The sequence below is a fragment of the Xenopus laevis genome, chromosome 3L, assembly GCF_017654675.1.
Source record: "Xenopus laevis strain J_2021 chromosome 3L, Xenopus_laevis_v10.1, whole genome shotgun sequence".
Taxonomy (NCBI): domain Eukaryota; kingdom Metazoa; phylum Chordata; class Amphibia; order Anura; family Pipidae; genus Xenopus; species Xenopus laevis.
This window is the reverse complement of record NC_054375.1, coordinates 125,454,613-125,476,157: the sequence shown is the minus strand read 5'-3', so window position 1 is coordinate 125,476,157 and position 21,545 is coordinate 125,454,613. Positions and strand designations below refer to the sequence as shown.

At 38.7% G+C, this 21,545-nt stretch overlaps 1 protein-coding gene across 1 annotated transcript in view; it reads left to right on the top strand.

Annotated features, from left to right (window-relative positions):
• Window positions 1-12,953: 12,953 nt before the first annotated feature.
• Window positions 12,954-21,545, top strand: part of adra1a.L (adrenoceptor alpha 1A L homeolog) — a 62,301-nt gene continuing 53,709 nt past the window's right edge. Inside the window, exon 1 of the mRNA XM_018253371.2 lies at window positions 12,954-13,124. The gene's annotated coding sequence lies outside the window, so the exon portion shown is untranslated. The remainder of the gene's footprint in view (window positions 13,125-21,545) is intronic.

Sequence of the window (21,545 nt, the reverse complement as noted above, 5' to 3'; positions counted from 1 at the left end):
AATAGATAAAAATAGAACAGTGTATGTTCCCTATGAACAGGATGTTATTGTGGTATTTATAAAGGTGTACATCCTTGTTAATGTAGGGATGTGAAAATCTTAGACACCCTTACACTTTACAGACAGGCACATCCCTAGTAATATGGACACCTCAGTGGGTCCTTATGGGGACCTTGTGCTTATGTAACCCCTGCAGTTCACACAGTGTACACCAGATGGCACTGTGCCAGAGTATAAAAGGTTTAGGAACCATGTGCTCTGGGTCCATTGCTTTAGCCCAACCAAGCAGGCTTGAAGGGAATGGGTAGTGCTGACCCTAGGCGCCTTGGCCCTAGTAATTAGACAGCTATACTCTTTTTATAGATCGCTCTAGGAGTGATAGAGAGGTTATTTAGTTGAGCAGCTCAAGGCTCCGCCGAGGAGATTAGAGGGATTAAGATCCCAGGGTATTACTGACCCAGAGTAAGGAACCAAGTGTTGAGATAGGCATGTCAGGAGTTCCCCTAGTCTGCCACTGGAAGATATCCTGAAAACTGGGCAATACCCATCACATGCTGTCAACTTACTCTCTGCTGTATATTCCCTAACCTGTGGGGATTCAGCCTATACGTGCTGTGAGTATATGCTTCCTTTATGCTGCTGTGTATGTTCTATACTCCATTGTGGATTAATGTGCTAAATCATCTACAGTATGTGCTATTGTTCAATAAATACTGTTCTTCGTTCAACTGTTAAAGAGCTACTGGCGCCCATCATTGTGCTATCGCACCAGGTTACAGTTACACTACACCCTTGCCTCCACACCGTTGCGAGGGCTTACCCCTGAGAAAGAGAGCTCATCGGTGGTCTCAGCCCACCAAGGAAAGTAGCTAAACTGCCCTAGCACAAGTCAGTTTACTATAGCGCTACATTAAGATGGAATTTCACACACTGTGACATGAAATTCATTACACAGATTTATTATTCCTCATTATTGTATGGGATATAATATTTATCAACAGTCTCATTTTTGTGGTTTTAGAGGTTTTTGAAACCACGACGAAACTCACAAACGCTTTACTAAAACTGGAATTAATCTCAGTTCTTTATGAAAACAAAGTCGACCAAACTCCCTTCCACGAACTGAACTTACTTAATAAATTTTCTCGAAAATATCGGAGTGGCAAAAAGTTGTGACAAAATCAAGTGTGAATTTGTATCGTACGACTGACGTTCCAAAAACTCAACTTTATCGAATTTTCACTGACAAAACTTTACTTTTTTGGTTTATTGAACTAAAACCCTGACATTTTTGGATTATCGAGCTCAGATCATGAATTGATGTCAAGAAACAATTTCAGGGGCATCGACAGGTTTGAGATGGCGTATTTTCGGAATTAGATTTTTAGCAGGTTTGTGGTATGATAAATCTCTACAAAATTGAGTTTTTAGTTTTTCCACAAAAATTTTTCATTAAACTGAGGTTTAATAAAACAATGAATATTGTGAGATTTATTAAAAAATCTGAATAAGAAAAGTACACAATGGAAAATTACGCTGGACACTGTGCTAAAAATACGAATACTTCGAAAACCTATAAAGATTTGAGTTTTTCAAACTGTTCCTAGCAAAAATAATACAAAAACCTCTAAAATTCCAATTAGATTTAGAGCGGTCCAGTATGATCAGCTCAGCTCCTAATGACTTCTATAGAATCTCGACAACTTTTACCTGCCAAAGTTTTGTATTAGGGGTTTTTGTAATTTTTACACTTTATAAATCTTGAATTTTTAGAGCTTTTAAAAAAAAATTAGAAAACCACAAATTTTTTGAGATTCCTTGAAAAAACTGAATTTCGATTGTCAGTACACGGCCCCTTAGAGCGGTGATGCTTGTTGTATTTTAACAATCATTCTTTACTCAGCTTTAGAAATATCAGGCTTGGCATGCAGTTTTTTTTCAGAGAGGTTGATGCTCTTATTATTCACCCCTTCTCCTTTCTCTTTATAGTGCGTAGTTGTAACTCATTCATTTTCAGTAACTACAGTGTTGTGACTGATTTAGACTTACAGCTTCCTGTCCTTACTGTCATATGCCTTTGTTATGTCAGCACTAGTAACATCAGTCATAAATCCCATGGTGCAAGGTGCCTGCCTATATTAACTTCCACTCAGCGGAGCCATGAATGAATCACCTCCTCTGAATGTGCCTCTCATAACTGGCAACAATAAAGTGGAGACATCTTTTAGTTAGAGGCAAAAACGCAATAAATGCTCTTACTTACAGGAGCCTTTTATATTTAAGAGTTGGCAAGGTTTGTTCAACTTAAAGAGATACTGACACCAGAAATTAAACTCTTTTTTACATCTATCATAATATTGCCTTTGAAAGCTACTTACAACTTTGCCATAAAGCAGGGTTGTCCGGCTCGCGGCATCTCCTTGTGTGGCCCCCCACCTACCTGCTGTGTTTTCTTACCATGTTCTTACCAATTTGTTTAAACCTCAATTTCAGACTAATCCCCTGTATTGTTCACACCTGTGATCCCCCTGCATTTTTCACACTTGTGACACCTCTATTGTTCACTCCCCTAAATCCCTGTACTGTTCACACCTGAGACCCAGACTGAAATTGTCCACATTGTTCACCTGTTCACACTTTATACAAAATGCTAATGGGGCACTAGCACTGTCACTGTATGTAGTACATCTTAGAGTGGTCCTGATAGATTTCCCTGTCTCCTGTTCTGTTCTGCCTTCCCTATGCTCCGTGTGTGTGCCCTGCTCTGCCTGTGTGTGCCATACTCTGCTAATGTAGTGTTTTATAGGTGACACCTTAAGGACTTTAAAGGAGAAGGAAAGGCTTGGTGCACTTGGGGGTACCAAATGTTAGGCACCCCCAAGTGATTGTATTGACTTACCTGAAACCCCCAGGCCGGTGCTCCTATCAGCAGAAAACTGCAACGGGTCGGGTCATACCAGTGAGCACCACTGAGTGATCTTCTTCCTGCTACCTCTGTCTTTGTGCGGCTGCGCATGCACAGTAGAACGAAAAATTCTGGATTTTTTTTTTATAAAATCGGACTTGGAAAATCAATTTTTTTCCTGCAAAGCAAAATTTCGGGAAAACGTAATAATAAATAAGCCCAAAAAACCAGAGCGGATTTGAGTTTGTAGCAGAAAATATTGAGATAAATTCTGACTTTGATAAATAACCCACATAAAGTGCATATAGTGTAGTATATTATAAATCAATCATTAATTGTGACTAATCAGTTGTGTGTTTTAGAAAGGTTTGGGTTATGTTACCCCTTTAAACCCTGAGAGGCTGAGTGGAGTTGTAGTGGGAGGATTTCAATAGTGCAAAATCCTATTTGGCCAAACAGACAGCAACCAGTTCATGCAGCTGAATTTACTGTCCTCACTGTCAGGAAGCTGTTGGACGGCGAAACGCGTCCAACTTCCGGGTACAATGTGAGCGGAGTCACAAGGAGAGGGAACATAGCTACCTGATTTCTTGGGGACTGTATATCTCAACTGCTTAATGTTGGGACTGAGAAGCGATTGTTTTAAAGCACAGTGTAAGTGCATTATTTTATGATTAATAAAAATAGAATAATAATAATAAAAGGTTTTTTAAGCTGTGGGTGATGCGCCTTTGTTTTAACTATTGATAGATCTCTGCTAAGGATTTATTCTGGAACCAAGTTAACCTCTTGATATTGTAATCTTGTGAGTAGGAAATTTGGCTGCATGAACTGGTTGCTGACAAATACTGGATTTTGCACGATTGAAACTCTCACACTACAACTCCCCTTTAAAGGGTAATATAACCCGAAGCTTTCTAGGACACAAGCAACTGATTAGTCACTGATTAGGGTGATGTAATTGTTTTATAACATACTACACTATTTAAACTTTATACTTGTTGTTTACTCCCCCGCTAGCCGTGTGTCTCTTGCCATTTTGTTGACCATTTCACCATTGATAGTAATTATCAGCCACAAACACAAACCAGTCCCATGTGGAGGCATGTCCCTTCCTGTAACTGTCACATAGGAGGAACAGGTAAGCAATGGACGTTATATTTGCAATAGATATCTGAACCCTGGGTTATAAAGCTCTCCAAAAAGTATATGATTCATTTTTATGTTTATTGTCTGCAGAAAAACACCCCAACACAAAAATATGTATAGCATTCAGAACGACAACAGTTCTTTACAATGTAGCCCTAGATCTCTCATTGTCTGCCCATTTCCAAATCTATGCTTTGGAACATCACAATCACCCACGTACTTGCAACGGAAGCTAGATGTCTGCCTCGTCACAAAGATACAGAACAACCAAAGTAAGATCTTTTGTTGCAGGCATACACTATGTACTTTTGTCTATACACCTGAAGCTTCTTGTTCTTCATAACAACATATCTCCCGGTACATTATTCATTGTCACAAGTGCTTTCACAAGAATAATTGGATGAATGGATGAAATGCCATTATTTCTGTAATTAAGATTTCTGTATGACAACAAACGACTTTGGAGCACAGAGTAAAGATGTCTCCGACACCTGCTTGCATTTTGATGAACCTTACCAAAGGTAGTAGGATGAAGGTTTCAAAGAAACAGGGAATACACTGAGTTAAATTTACATTATTGATATGCTGTCTCAAGACTGTTATATATAGTCAATTACATTTCCAGGGTTTTCCTTTAGCTCAGCACTCTGGCAGACATGAACTCCTCACTTACCAAGTATACAAGTTGTTCAAATGAAATACCAGGGATTCAAACATAATTCTTTGTATATAGCGATTATTGCCTAGATTACACTTTGAGCACCTTATTGGACACCCTTAAATGAAAAAAAGACAGACAAAATGAAATAGGTTTGACACTCAAGTTAATGAAATGGGTGGTGTGTTCCTTAGAAAAGAGGCACCCTAGAAGGGATACAGGGAAACAATGTCCATTTGTTGTCCAACAAAATGTCCTTTTTTTGTAGGATAGTACGGGTAAAATGGAGAGTATCCGTTTAGACTCAGAAAAGGATGTTTCATCAGGTTATGGTATTCTCTGAGAAAAAAAGCAAAAAAAACAACTGAGAAGTTCAAAAACTGTTGGGTGACAATTCTAAAAAAGGAAATATTTTATTATAATCATTAAACAGAATCAAAGGGGATTTATTGAGAGAGCAACATAGTAGGGTATTTTGGGTATGATAGCTGGGCAGTGGATGGATAGTTGCCTTCTAACATATAAATGGTAAAAGTATGGATTTGTATTGTTTTTTTTTTTTTTGATTGGATGGGAGTTCTGCAATATCAAAAAATAATCCCTAATCAGTAAGGCTGGGAAGTGTTAGTGAAGGAGATATTTACAAAAGTAAAAGGAAGAATGGTTAATGGGTGACATATTATGGGTTTCATTTTGGAAACATATTATTTTAGATATCAGTGTGGCATTCATGAAGATACAGCAGAGATATGAGAGAATTGGACAAATATGTGGTGCTGAAGCCCAAAAAGTAGATGAAACTGGACAAACTCTACACATTGAATTTAGCATCATGAACAGGATTATTAACCTGAACATTGGATGATCACATGGCACATGTAGTGAGTAGGAATTCTGTTTCTATACTACACATCTACACTAGTCTTTCAAGCAGTCTGGAGTCAACTTGTAAAATAGAAGTAAGTGTTCAAATAAGTGTTTTAAAGGGGACCCGTCACCCAAAAAAATGCTTCAAAATCCTATTTTATTAGATTAGTCAAGAAAAATGAACTTTAACTACACTATATAAATTATTTGAATCTTGTTTCCTTCAGTCTGGGATTTCAAAATTATAGCAAGCAGGCAGCAGCCATTTTGTGGACACTGTTATTAAGAAAAGCCTTGTATCATCTCAGAATCTTGTTTATGCACCAGAATGGGGGGACCCGATGTCCATCCCCATGCCCTGACCACACAGTTATATGGTAAAGGGAACTGGGGGAATGTGTGGGGAACAGTGACATCTAAGAAGTGCTGAATTGAAAGTGAAAGTAATTGTCTGCCCCGCCTCTATGCCACGGGCATAGAGGAGGGGCAGACAATATTTGATTGACAGCTGAGCTTTTTAAATGAGCTTACAACAGCTATGAATGCTTAAATAAAAAATAGAAATTGGATTTCATGTTTAATTTGAAAAGGACTTTTATCATACAGATTTTTGTGTCTGGGTGACAGGTCCACTTTAAGGATCCACAACATGAAGTCTTGCAGCCAAATCCCCATTCAATCCCTATTAAAGGAGAAGGAAAGGCTTGGTGCACTTCGGGGTACCAAATGTTAGGCACCCCCAAGTGATTGTATTGACTTGACTTGATTGTATTGACCTGAAACCCCGGGCCGGTGCTCCTATCAGCAGAAAACTGCATGGGCCCGGGGTTATACCAGTGAGCACCACTGAGCGATCCACTTCCTGCTTCTTCTGTCTTCACGCGGCTGCTCATGCGCAGTAGAACGAAAGGCCAAACTTTAACTAAAAAATTCAGCTATTTCGTTCAACTGCGCGTGTGTTTGCCCCGGGAAATTTGAAAAGAGAAGAAGACGGAAGTGGATCGATCCGTGGTGCTCACTGGTATAACTCCGGGCCGGTGCAGTTTTCTGCTGATAGGAGCACTGTCCCGGGGTTTCAGGTCAATACAATGAAGGTTATTAGGGTCCAAATTACCCTTTATTCAGCAGCTCTTTATGCACTGATGTGAATAAGAGGCTGGAATATGAATGGGAAAGGGACTGAATAGAAATTTTGGGAATACAAATTAGCAAAAACAATACATTTGTAGCCTTACAGAGCATTTGTTTTTAGATAAGATCAGTGGCCCCCATTTGAAAGCTGGAAAGGGTCAGATGAAGAAGAACTAAAAACCTATTAAAAAATAATGAAGACCAATTGAAAAGTGCTTAGAATTGGCCATTCAATAACATACTAAAAGTTAATTTAAAGGTGATCCATACCTTAAAAGGAGAAAGAAAGGCTAAAATTAAGTAAGCTTTATTAGAAAGGTCTATTTAAATACACCAGTAAACCCTCAAAGTAATGCTGCTCTGAGTCCTCTGTCAAAATAAACACTGCATTTCTTTCCTTCTGTTGTGTCTACATAGGCTTCTGTATCAGATTTCCTGTTTTCAACTTAAACCTCCAGGGCTAGGGCTTGAGCATGCTCATTTCGCTCCTCTCCCTGCTGTAATCTGAGCCCAGAGCTATGAGTGAGCAGGGAGAGATTCAGGCAGGAAGTGATGTCACACAAAGCCAATATGGCAGCTGCTATCCTAAACAAACAGAGAACACTTCTAGAGCTGTTTATGGTATGGTAAAGCATTCTGCAGAATAATTATAGTGTTATAGTGTGCACTATTGTGGCTAATCTATTGGCAATAAGCTGCTTCTGTAGCTTTCCTTCTCCTTTAAACATTCATTAAAATCCCTTAAAAAATAACTCACAACTCACAGTGCTATTCCTTCAAGTGATACAAAAGTATTCTCCAGTAGTAAGCAATGTCCAGGTTCTCCCTATACGATAATATATATGACTACCAGTCACACCAACGCTCAGGTAGAAAAACTCTACTTTATTTCAGTTTGTCAACATTTCTGGGATTCTGTACTGCACATTTCTATTGAAAAATGTAGGTTTTTACCAGTTGATTTTTGGTGTGTCCAGTAACTTATATCTACAGTATATGATACGAGAGGCCATTCCCAAACAGAGCATAGCCATCTGGTTTGGCCCCCTTCTGTAATTGAAAACCAAAGTGAGCTCAGATGTGATCCCAGAAACAACTTCTCCATCTCATAACCAACTCCTGGATTCCATAAACTTTTTTTGAATTGAATGTTCGAATGTATTGAAGTTCCCGTGTAAAAGCAGAGAAATTATGGTAATGCAGACCATCAAAAACTCATGTGTTTTGTTCATTTCAACCTGTACCTACACATAAATTTTGACATTAAAATAAATCTTATATACAAAGCCATTTGTGTAAGACTGGTCTGGGCAAAAGCATTTCCTTTGAAATTTCCAGACGATCACTACGCTTGATATAGACTAGAGGCTCTTGCGCATAATAAAGCTAACACAGATTTATTGCCATCCTTACTGAAAAGGAAAGAGTAATAACCTTCAAACATTGTTTATTTTTATAGCAACTATTTTCTTATAACCTTGAGAGCAGCCAGAGTTGCCTTTGTTAATTTAAGCCTAACTAGAAGTGTTACAAGAACATGGACCAGTTAAACCATAAAAAGTGTATAAAGAATACAGTTGCTTCCTTGACCCAACGAGTTTGATAGACTTTTGTTATGTTATTTAGACAACTTTCAAACACAGTTTCATTGGCTATCTCTTAGAATGAGATCATTATTTCTTATTTAGGAAATCATCTATTAAGTTAAAGACTGTGAGTCAGCACCATGACGAAGATCCTAATTTAGCAGAGTGCATTCATCATGGAATATTATTTGTAAAATCTTCAATGAGGAGTAAAGTAGCTTTTAACTGGACATGGTGATTTACAGTCTTAGGCTGACCCAGACAGCGAAGAAGTATACAGTATATATTTGCGTGTGATACAGAAAAACCAGAGGACAGTGTAGGTATTGGATCTTCTATCCGGAAACCCATTATCTAAAAAGTACAGGAAGGCCATAGACTCCATTTTAAACAAATAAGTCACATTTTTAAAAATTATTTTCTTTTTCTGTAAAAATAAAACAGTACTTTGTACTTGATCCCAACTAAGATATAATTATTCCTTATTGGAGGCAAAACAATCCTATTGGGATAATTCATTTTTAAATGATTTTTAAGTAGAATTAAGGTATGGAAATCCAAATTATGGAAGGAAAAAAGCCAAGGTTCTGAACATACAGGTCCAATGCCTGTACTTGCAAATATTTCTGATGAAAACTGTAATTTATGTTAAGATGGATGATCCAGCAGATAAACAGTTCCTACATTATAACAAAGTCACAGAGCCACTTCTTCTGCATCTAAACACTGGTCTTGTATAAAAGGGCAGGTAAGAGAAAGGTGGCCAATTCTATGTAAACTTACTGAAAAACAGACTTAGGGTTTTTTTTATCAAAGTCCGAATTTATCTCAATATTTTCTGAAAAAAACAGACCAAATCCGCACGCGTTTTTTCGGCTTATTTATTAATACACTTTCCCAAAAATCCGATTTTAATGAGTTTTTCTGATTTTTCACCCGAAAACTCAGATGTCTTATGATTTTTGCCCCAAAACGTCAGAGTATTGCACGAAACCCAGCGCACATCAAAAAAAAAATCATTGCCACTTCTCCCATTGACTTATATGCAACCTCGACAGGTCTGAAATGCCGGATTTTCTGATTCGGACTTTTCCATCCTTGGGGTTTAATAAATTCTAAAAAATTTGTGATTTTTCAAAAGTCAGATTTTATATTTAAAAATCACAAATTCTTCGTGATTTTTTCATTCGGAGTTTAATAAATAACCCCCTTACTGTATAATAAGTACTGGAAATCTGCAGACTGCCAAATACCCCGCAAGGCAGCAACCTCACCACCTTAAAATCAGTGAGTTAGATAAGAGACCTGTAGGTATAAGATCTGTTTTTCTGGATGCTCTGGACCTGGGGGTTTCCAGGTAAGGGGTCACCATACCTTAAGTCTGCTAAATATCATTAAAGCATTAAGCATTAAATAAACCCAGAACGATTAGTTTGCCACCAATATGGATTCATGCAGCTTCGTTAACATCAAGTACAAGTAATATTTTTATTAATACAGCGGCAAAGGAAATCATTTTTAATTATTTAAAATTAGAATTTTAATTTAATTTAAAATTAGAATTATTTACTTAAAATAAGGTTTATGGGAGACGGCCTTCCCATAATTTTTCCTTATAGGTATGAATCAGTGGATCCATGCAGCTCCATAATCCATGGATCATGATCATGGTGACAGCACCAATCAGTTGTGCTCCAGAGACACCAGGTATACAAAATGAACATGTTCCAGGAATCTTTCCAATGTTTGTCAGCCATATTTATAGTAAGAGCCTTCTTAAAAAAAGAAAGCATTCACATTCCTCCTGCTACACATCCAGCATTGCTCCACAAAGCCAGAAAATGAAAGAACATTACTCCTTATATTCCTTCCACCACTTGCTATAGACAAGCTGGGTACTCACAAGACACACTCTTTAGCGCTATTCACTCCATGGCGTTCCTATGATGAGTGCGTGCATTAATCAATGATCATTAATTTCTCCACAAGCAACAGTTCTCTCACCGAGGGATCAAGGCTCACATACATAGAGACCTTTATGCCCAAACAAATTTAGAATGAATCTAATGAGTGAAATATACTTTAAATGGGTCCTCCCAAAAAAATTCAGTGAAAATAACATTTTGCATTTATTTTAGCTTCTATCCACTCTTTGCACGTTTCCTACAATACTGCCTTTTTAATGAAGTTTGACAAACAGCAGCGTTCAGATATTTGGATACAGTTGGGGTTATTGGGTATGGAAGCAGGAAAGTTATCCACAACCAAGTCTCCATAAAGCTAGATATCTGTAGGCAGACATAAATACATATTTCAGTGTAGGTTATAGAGTGTCAGCTACAGGACCAATGAAGGGGTAGAAGTTTCAGCCACCCATACACGGCCAGACAGTGTCGGACTGGGACACCAGGGGCCCACCCAAAACCTTTGACTAGGGGCCCACCAATTAATCTTAGACCAGGGACCCACTCTTAGTAATATTATTCTTTCTCTCCTCACTCAAACTCTATTCTCCTAGTCTCTTTTCTCTACATACTACAATCTATTATTCCATTTATTTCTCATAAAAATAGGGAATGGCCATGAAATTGGCCAAATGCTTAGCAGCATAAGGGCCCACTGACACCTGGGCCCACCGGGACTTTTCCTGGTATCCCTGTGGGCCAGTCCAACACTGCGGCCAGAATACATCACAAAAGCAGATAGAGACTCTGGGTTAAACTGTATGGCACCCTGATATAGGCAACAATCGTTGAGCAGTTACTAAGTTTGGTTCTGTTTTTAGTAACTTACGCATAAAAATGAAGGGGCCAGAGCAGATAGGTGGCACTGCACATCTAAAATAAATTACATTTATAAAGATTATTATTGTTACTTGTAGTCAATAATCATTGCAGCTCTAGAGGACAGCGCAGTTTTTTAAAAGTGTTGTTCACTTTTAAATTAACTTTTAGTATGATGTCAAGAGTGATATTCTGCGACTATTTGTAATTAGTTTTTATTATTTCTGTTTTTTTAAATTATTCAGATTTTTATTCAGCAGCTCTCCAGTTTGCAATTTCAGCAATCTGGTTGGCAGGGTCCAAATTACCATAGGAGACCATAAGAGACTGGAATTTGAATAGGAGAGGGCCAGAATAGAAAGATAAGTAATAAAAAGTAGCAATAAATGTGTAGCCTTACAGAGCATTAAATGAGGTCAGTGAACCCATCTTTAAAGCTGGAAAGAGTCAGAAGGAAAAAGCAAATAATTATAAAACTATTCAAAAAAAATAATAATGAAGACCAAATGAAACGTTGCTTAGAAGTGGCCATTCGATATCACAAAGGTGAACCACCCCTTTAAGAGAACTTCCTAGGTAACTGCACAGGAGTCAATTGCAGGTACCAGAGGCAGAAGGCAGATAATTCTTTGGAGGATATGCGGGTTAGTATCCTTAGAGTATGTAATTTATGCATATCAATATTGTACACTACTTGTATAAGCAGAAGTGTGGGTTCTAACCAGAGCCGTAACTAGAGGGGGCGGGCCCTGTCGCGGGACGTGCACCCGGGCCCCGCCCCCCTCTGTATGGCCAGAAACGGCCGCATTAGAACAGTGGCGCGAGCTGCCAGGGGGGCCCTGAGGGGGTGCGGGCCCTGGCCCAATCGCACCCCCTGCTCCCCCGGTAGTTACGCCACTGGTTCTAACAATACATTTTTTTGATATAACTAAAAGACAGGAATATGAATAGGAGAGGTCTGAATAGAAAGATGAGTAATATAAAGTAGCAATAACAATAAATTTGTAGCCTTACAGAGCATTTGGTTTTTAGATGGGGTCAGTGACCCTCTTTTGAAAGCTGGAAAGAGTCAGAAGAAAAAAAAAGGCAAATAATTAAAAAACTATAAAAAAAAATAATGAATTAAATAAATAAATAATAAATAATTAAACAATAATAAAAAATAATACTTAATTAAATCAATAAATAATGAAAATAAATAAATAAACAATTGAAAAGTTGCTTTGAATTGGCAGCTCTGTAATGTTTTAAAAGTTAATTTAAAGGTGACCCACCCCTTTAAATGTTATTTGTAAATGTGATTGCAAGTGAAAGCAGTGTGTTTATGCTCCTGGGTCTGCACCATTCTACACAGATCTGTTCATCAGCTGGGCTTCTGCTTCACTGGTTCAAAAGTCAGAACCACCAGTGCACTGGACAGGCAGGATGCTGCTTTCAGGAGCAGTTATTGGTACTAATAAATATTGGGAAATGATATATTTAAGGAATGTTGCTTAGAAGGACAAGGCACATTTCACACATCTCCATTAAATGCAATGAATGAAATTCCATAGAAAAAGGCATAGCCCCGAATGTCATTCTGGATTGCACTGGGGTAACAGAATAGTAGCAGGACATAAGCTGTAGCAATGTGCAACATGCTGCCCAAGGTACATATGAGCTACAATGTACTTTAGCCTGTAAAGCAGCCAATGGGGTCGCCCCATGATACCTACAATCATCACTATAGACTGGTGCTCCTTGCAAGGCAGCAGTGACTATTAGCACTTAATAGAGGGGCTTGTACCAAGCGCTAAGAAAAGGAGAAGCCTGACAAGATTCTCAGAGTGCTCCCGTACTCGGGAGATTACGGTAACAGGCAGAGTCGCTCTCGCTGTCCCTGCTGTTGTTGCTGTACATGTGCAGATGAGTAAAGTTGCAGTCGCATAATGCGGGTGTGAATGTGAGGGGATCAGTCAGTGTCCGGCCCGACACTCAGCGCCTGTGGAATACCAGCCTGGAAACACAACAGGTCACTTCTGCGCTAACTGCCAGCTAAGCACAAGGTAAGGGCTGCATTTACCAGCCACTGTCTGCCTGTCTCACCCCATTCTCTTGCCAATGTCCTAGGTTTTTTATTTATTTAGCACACTTCTGTTTTATTGGGGTTTGATATATTTATTTTAAATGTAATCGTTATTTTTGTATGTCTCCAGCTTCCACTTAGAAATATACAGAGAATTAACTTTTCTTTTTTTTTTTTGGCATGTGGAAATCAGGGATGTGACTAGTGACATTGCTTCTCCCAAGGTTGTTCTTCCTTTAAGTGCCACTACATTGCACAATACATTATGTATAGGCAGAACAAGCAATAGAGTTTATCCCCCCCCCACACCATTATTTTTTTAACATTTTGTTTTTACTGTTTTAGAAGAGCCACCCCGCTAATCCTATTAGCTGTCCAAACAAAGGGTATCACATGTTAGTGAGGGCTTAACTCGAAATGCCAAAGGTTCTGGAAACACATTCTGCAACAAAGTACTAACACGTGGGGCTGAGTGGCCAGCAGTGCCGGCTGTTGGCTTAAATGGGGGTTAAACTATTTAATTTTCATTAATGACCCCCCACCAAGATTTGAGCACCTACCGCTTACAGTGGCGCGAGCAGGTTAAGCTACAGGCTGTCACTCACTGTCATACACTGGCAATGCATATTCACCCTGCTACACACTAATCTGATACAACCACTGGCAGATCTAATACAACCTCACTATGATACACAATCACTGCCACATGCAGAGACAGCTGAACGAGTGACAGCAGGGCTGTCGGAGGGGCAGAAATAGGTTCATGTACAAATGACACAAATTGTTCCAATATCCAATCATTATGGTCCTTTAGCTTTATCTCAGGAGCATCTCAGCCAGTGCAGAGAATTGTAGTCCAGCAACAGCTGTGAGAGGGAGTCACTGGTTGCACCCATAGAGATGATATTAGTTGTACACCAGTTGTAGCCCTAAACCTCTTTCATTGACTAGACCTCCCTCTTCATAATAATAACAAAGGCAGAAAGCATGTGTCTCCTGTCAGCACTGTCCTATCATGGGATCTTGTCTCTTCCCATCCTTCTCTTTTTCTTGTGGAACACTCCTTCCTGCATGATGTTTATTAAATTCACATATATATATATATATATATCTATATATATATATATATAATGGCAAAGAAGATAAGCAATCCAGTATTTCTTATTAGTTAAGATGTATTCCACTGTGCATATCACCAACGTTTCGTTCCATTTTTGGACTTTTATTAGGGATCCATCCATCCTTGATAAAGATCCAAAAGTGGACCAAAACGTTGGTGATATGCACAGTGGAATAAATCTTCACTAATAAGAAATACTGGAGTGCTTATCTTCTTTACCATTATTTATCATTGTTTGATAAAGCACCCATTTGGCTTCAAGTCAGAGTGCGGATACACATCTGGACTTTATATATATGTGTTTGTGTGTGTGTGTGTATATACACTCTATAAACACATTTTTTAAAGATTACTGGCATGCTGGTCCATTCTGAGCATTATATATATATCTTTATATATATATATATAAATATATATGTCCATAGAAAATGATCCGCACTCACAGGTCTTAAAAATTCAACATTATTTATTTTTTAAAAGGTAAGGACTCTCACTGAACTGTGTATATATATATGTATATATTTATATTAGGGATGCACCGAATCCACTTTTTTGGATTCGGCCAAACCCCTGAATCCTTCGCAAAAGATTCGGCCAAATACTGAACCAAATCCGAATCCTAATTTGCGCCTTTATGCCGCCTAAGGCGGCCTTCCGTTGCCGCCTGACCTCTCCTCACGGTGCTCACATTTTCTGCCCAGGAGGGGATCGGGGTGCTGCACGACGCAATTGCGCTCTCTGCACTAGAAGAGCCGAATTTCCGGGTGGTTTCAGGCTGCCCAGGTGCATTTCCCACCAGCTTCATTCTGCACTGTGGCAGCTCAGATTGATGAACTGTGTGAAAGAGCAACGAGGCAACAGCCCAGCATGCGGCTGCTTTATTCATTTATCCACATGTTTCTGCTGTAGCTCTCTTCTCTCCTCCAAATGCAAAGTATGGGCCCTGCAAGAAATATATGTATATATGTGTGTGTATATATATATATATATATATATATCCACAGACTAAGAGAAACATTTATAAACATTCATAAATACGGAGCAGAAACAAGCTTGGTTGGCGGAGAGGTTGAGACATTGAACTTAAGCAGGGTCAGTAGGCAGGTTCAGGCTCCTCCTAATATAAACATAGCCGGGTCTCTGTTATCTACTCTTCATCCAAAAGGCTATGGGAAAGTGCTAAATCCAACCCTTATTAATCCCTGGATCAGCAGCTCTCCATGGTAGTAATAATAATAATATATGTTGTTGAAATGCCACCGCCTCTTTAAAAACATATGCAGTCGACACCTTCAACTGACAGAAATCATTAAAACAACTTTCTTGCCTTTTAAGTGTCATATCCCCCCCATTCCCTCAGTTTTTAATAGACGACAATGTGTGTTTAATGCCTTTATTGGGAGGGGGTGGGAACCAGGAATTGAAATCATATCTGTCAGAAACCCGTTATCCAGAAAGTTCTGAATTACGGTAAGCCCATCTCCCATGGACTCCATTTTAAGTCCACATTTTTAAAGGAGAACTAAACCCTAAAAATGAATATGGCTAAAAATGCCATATTATATATACTGAACGTATTGCACCAGCCTAAAGTTTCATCTTCTCAATCTGTAATAAAAGCTGATGCTACAGGGCTGATTATTAGATTCTCATGCTAATTGCACTGGTTTATGTGCTGCCAAGTAGTAATTATCTGTATTAATTACTAATCAGTCTTATACTGTGACATTTCTATTGTATGTGTACTGTATATTGTGAGTGGGTCCCTAAGCTAAGTAAGTGACAGCAGCACAGAGCATGTGCAGTGAATCAGCAGAAAAGAAGATGGGGAGCTACTGGGGCATATTTGGGGGCATAGATCTCCCTTGCTAAAGAGCTGTGGTTGCCTTGGGCTGGTACAGAAACTCAAAGCATAATGTACAACATTTCTAGCTACTTCTTTACGTTAGTTTTAGTACTCCATTAAAAATAATTTCCTTGTTCTATGTAGTAATAGAACAGTACCTTGTACTTGATCCAAACTAAAATATAATTAATCCTTATTGGAGGCAAAACCAGCCTATTGGGTTTATTTAATTTTTCAATGATTTTTTAGTAGACTTAAAGCAATACAGACACGTTCCTATAAAAATCATAGGAATGTCTCAAGTAGTTGCTGCACCAGGAATATTTTCCCTCAAAGCTCCCCTCAAAGCTGCCCCCCAGCACGCGTACCTGCTTTGACCCGACCCTCCGACACTGCTTAAAGATCTTCTGTGCTGTTTCAGTGACGCCGGGCTGAGGGCGGCGCGATCCTTCCATAGGCTAATTACGAACGAAAACAGGATTTCAGCCTATGGAAGGATTGCTCCACCCCCAGCCCAGCGTCATGGAAGTAAGGCAGAAGATCCGTTAATAGTAATGTCTGCACAAAGGTTTGCGGGGCTGGGGGTGACTTTGAGGGAAAATATTCTGGGTGCAGCAACTACTTGATACTGACACGTTCTTATGATTTTTATTGGAACGTGTCAGTATCACTTTAAGATACGAAGATCCAAATTACAGAAATACCCCTTATCCAGAAAACCCCAGGCCTGAGCATTCTGGATAACAGGTCCCATACCTGTACTGAGCCCACTGTTATTTGTACCCTCTTTAATGTGTATTTTCTAACATAAGCAAGCTAAGTTGTGTTGGTTTCTCCTTATAGGTTGATACTATCTATGTACAACTGATTTTATAAACTGATTAATCCTAAAATCGCACATATTTTAGAAGGGGCCTGACAAGGAATTTGTGAAGTGGCAAAATAACCCTTACTGTCTCTTTCAGTGGCTGCTGATACTGTGTTAGAGTTTGTTAAAGTGACCTGACAGGGATCATTTCTTTTGAGCCAGTCGTCATCAACAAGTCCAAATTGTTTCTTGCCAGAGGCTCACCCAAAATATTTCCATGTAATGTATACGGCTATACACAGCTGTTTGTCTGTCTGGCGCCTGTCCTATCCATGTCTTTTAGACTTATAAGATAAGATATTTTCCTTGGTTGCCTTACCTTATAATAGCACCTTAGTTTCTTGAGCTTCCAACATTTCCTTATTAAGTTAGCCCTTAAAGGGGCCATCTCAACACAGCGTTACTGTTCTGTGGAAGGTTTCCACCCTCTATGTATTAAAACAGGGTTTTCCAACAGGAGTTTGGGCTAGTCTGTATGAAGACCCCTCCAAGACATTTTTATGGTGCTTAGTATCCCACCCCTAGGGTTCCAGACAATGACACTAATAGAATTCATCTATCAGCATGTTATTTATCAATACCAGGCAGAAACAGCTGGATTATTACATATTACTGAAATTAGTTGGCCCAAATCTAAACCTTCAGATATTCAGTTTCTGCTGTTTAATCTGTCTGCTATAAATTTTCATTAGCAACATCTCCACCCTATTTATTCCAATGAATTTAACATGGTTCTAAAGCTACTGAATAATACTGACATTTTAATCTATATGGATTCTGTCAGATATTCAAGCCTGATATAAATACTGTACTATCTATATTGGTACATGTATTTTATAACATTTCACTTTCTTCCACCCACCAGCAAATGTACTCATATCATGGCATTACTTGCTCTTCTTTTAATATCTTCACCAATTGCTCTTTTCTATGTAAAGCAACTTTTCCTAGTACTGCTGTATATGTGCTACTGTACCTAGTACACGTGTGTACTTCTATTCCTGGTGGGTGTCATTTATCAACACTGGACAAATATGCAAAAAGGGAAACTTGCTACTTGACCTAGTGTGTGTGTATGTGTGTGTATGTGTGTGTGTGTGTGTGTGTGTGTGTGTGTCTTCTCTTCTATAGCCACTGTGTGTGTGGGTGTTTTTGTCCCTTATATATGTGCTACTGTACCTACTGAATGTGCTACTGTAACTATTGTATGTGCTACTGTACCTAGTATACTTGCTATTGTGCCTAGTGTCTGTGCTTCTGTACCTAGTGCATGTGCTTCTGTACATACTATATGTAGTGCTGCTATACCTAATTTATGTGCTACTGTACCGAGTGCATGTGCTTCTCTACCTAGTTTATATAGTGCCGCTGTACCTAGTTTATGTACTGCTATTATATCTAGTATATGTGCTACTGTACCTAGTGTCTGTGTTACTGTACCTAGTATTCTATATGTACTGTACCTAGAGAATGCACTTCTGTATCTAGTATATGTAATGCTACTGTACCTAGTATATGTGCCACTGTACCTACCATATGTACTACTACTGTACCTAGTATATGTGCTACTGTATCTAGTACATATGTTACTGTACCTAGTGTATGTGCTACTGTATATAGTATATGTGCTACTGTATCTAGTATATATATATCTAGTATACAACTACTGTACCTATTGTACCTAGTATATGTGCTACTGTATCTAATATATATATATATATATATATATATATATATATATATATATATATATATATATATATATTGTACCTAATATGTACCTAGTATATGTGCTACTGTACCTAATATATATGCTACTGTACCTAGTATGTGTACTACTACTGTACCTAGTATATGTGCTACTGTATCTAGTATAATGCTGGCCTGCCTAGTATATGTACTGCTACTGTACTTAGTGTCTGTGCTACTGTACCTATTATATGTACTGCTGCTGTACCTAATGTCTGTGCTACTGTATCTAGTGTATGTGCTACTGTACCTAGTATATGTACTGCTACTGTACCTAGTGTCTGTGCTACTGTACGTTATATGTACTGCTACTGTACCTAGTGTCTGTGCTACTGTACTTACTATATGTACTGCTGCTGTACCTAATGTCTGTGCTACTATACCTAGTATATGTACTGCTACTGTATCTAGTGTCTGTGCTACTGTACCTAGTATATGTACTGCTACTGTATCTAGTGTCTGTGCTACTGTACCTAGTATATGTACTGTTGCTGTACCTAATGTCTATGCTACTGTACCTAGTGTATGTGCTACTGTACCTAGTATATGTACTGCTACTGTACCTAGTGTCTGTGCTATTGTATCTATGTCTGTGCTACTGTCCATAGTATATGTACTGCTACTGTATCTAGTGTCTGTGCTACTGTACCTAGTATATGTACTGCTGCTGCACTTAATGTCTGTGCTACTGCACCTAGTATATGTACTGCTGCTGTACCTAGTGTCTGTGCTATTGTATCTAGTGTATGTGCTACTGTCCATAGTATATGTACTGCTGCTGTATCTAGCATCTGTGCTACTGTACCTTATATGTACTGCTACTGTATCTAGTGTCTGTGCTACTATCTATAGTATATGTACTGCTACTGTATCTAGTGTCTGTGCTACTGTACCTTATATGTACTGCTATTGTACCTAGTGCCTGTGCTACTGTACTTAGTATATGTACTGCTGCTGCACTTAATGTCTATGCTACTGTACCTAGTGTATGTGCTACTGTACCTAGTATATGTACTGCTACTGTACCTAGTGTCTGTGCTACTGTACCTAGTGTCTGTGCTACTGTACCTAGTATATTTACTGCTACTGTACCTAGTGTCTGTGCTACTGTACGTTATATGTACTGCTACTGTACCTAATGTCTGTGCTACTGTACCTAGTGTCTGTGCTACTTTCCTATTATATGTACTGATACTGTACCTAATGTCTGTGCTACTGTACCTAGTGTCTGTGCTACTTTACCTTTTATATGTGCTGCTACTGTACCTAATGTCTGTGCTACTGTACCTAGTGTCTGTGCTACTGTACCTTTTATATGTGCTGCTACTGTACCTAATGTCTGTGCTACTGTACCTAGTGTCTGTGCTACTGTACCTTTCATATGTGCTGCTATTGTACCTAATGTCTGTTGTACTGTATCTAGTGTCTGTGCTACTGTACCTAGTATATGTACTGCTTCTGTACCTAGTGTCTATGCTACTGTATCTAGTGTCTTTGCTACTTTACCTAATATATCTACTGCTACTGTACCTAGTGTCTGTGCTACTGTACCTAGTGTATGTGCTACTGTACCTAGTATATGTACTGATACTGTACCTAGTGTATGTGCTACTGTACCTAGTATATGTACTGATACTGTACCTAATGTCTGTTGTACTGTATCTAGTGTCTGTGCTACTGTACCTATTATATGTACTGTTGCTGTACCTAGTATAGGTACTACTATACCTAATACATGTGCTACTGTACATGTACACTGTATATGTACTGCTACTGTACCAAGTGTATATGCAGCTATAGCTAATAAATATGCCACTGTACGTGGTGTATTCACCTCTAGTATATTTGTTATTTTACCTAGTGTATGTTCTATTCCTCCATGACTCCAATATCCCAACCTGCCTTGCACTGGCAATATACTGTTGGTTATAGTGGGGCTCTGTTAAGACAAACAAACAGTGTTATAAAAGTCAGCAAAACGCTTTATTTTCTTTAAGAGAAAGTTAAACTAAAAATGATAATGTATCATGGTCCTGTTAGCCAAACAATTGTTGAAATACTAGACTGAAGGAGAAATTGGAGATTACAGAAGGATATGCACATGGAATATACCTGCATACACACACTTAGAACCACACAACACTTATACACATTCTTACACTGACACACACACACAGAAACTAATTTAGAACAGATGACCCTCCCAGTAGCAACAACTGTAATAGTTTCTGTTTATCAGAGCTGCTATAAAGGTCAGTTTGGCTGATCAAACTCTTGTGGGATTGCATGTTACATGAACAAAGTGGAACTGGGCCAAACAATTCCAGTTTGGTTCTCCCTGAAAAGGCTGCAGTGTCCACAAAAATGCATACAATGGGTTTTAATACCACTATTTATTAGTACAGCAATTCTATGCCCTAAACATTTCTAAAAAAATCATCTTAGTATTGTATTGTTCCTCTAAACTAGTGATGTTTACACTATTTCGGCTTAAGTCCCCATTTAATGCCCAAAATGTTCTCAGGGAACCCTTAGCTCATAACAGATTAACAAACATATAGCAGTACTGTATATTCAGCCATAATTTTAGGGATATCTAGGTCAGCAAAAAAGGTATCAATCCTCATCTCAGGCTGGTGGAGGAAGGGGATTCGGCAGTCACTCACAAGAAGGACCAGCCCCAAGGTCTGGGTACCACTGATATAAACCCTATGGCAAATAATACTGGCGTTAATCTACCAACAGAATAGGCACCATAATATTGTTTTATTGTTGTTGTAAGATATTTTCAGTACAAACGTGACAATGTTTTAACCTC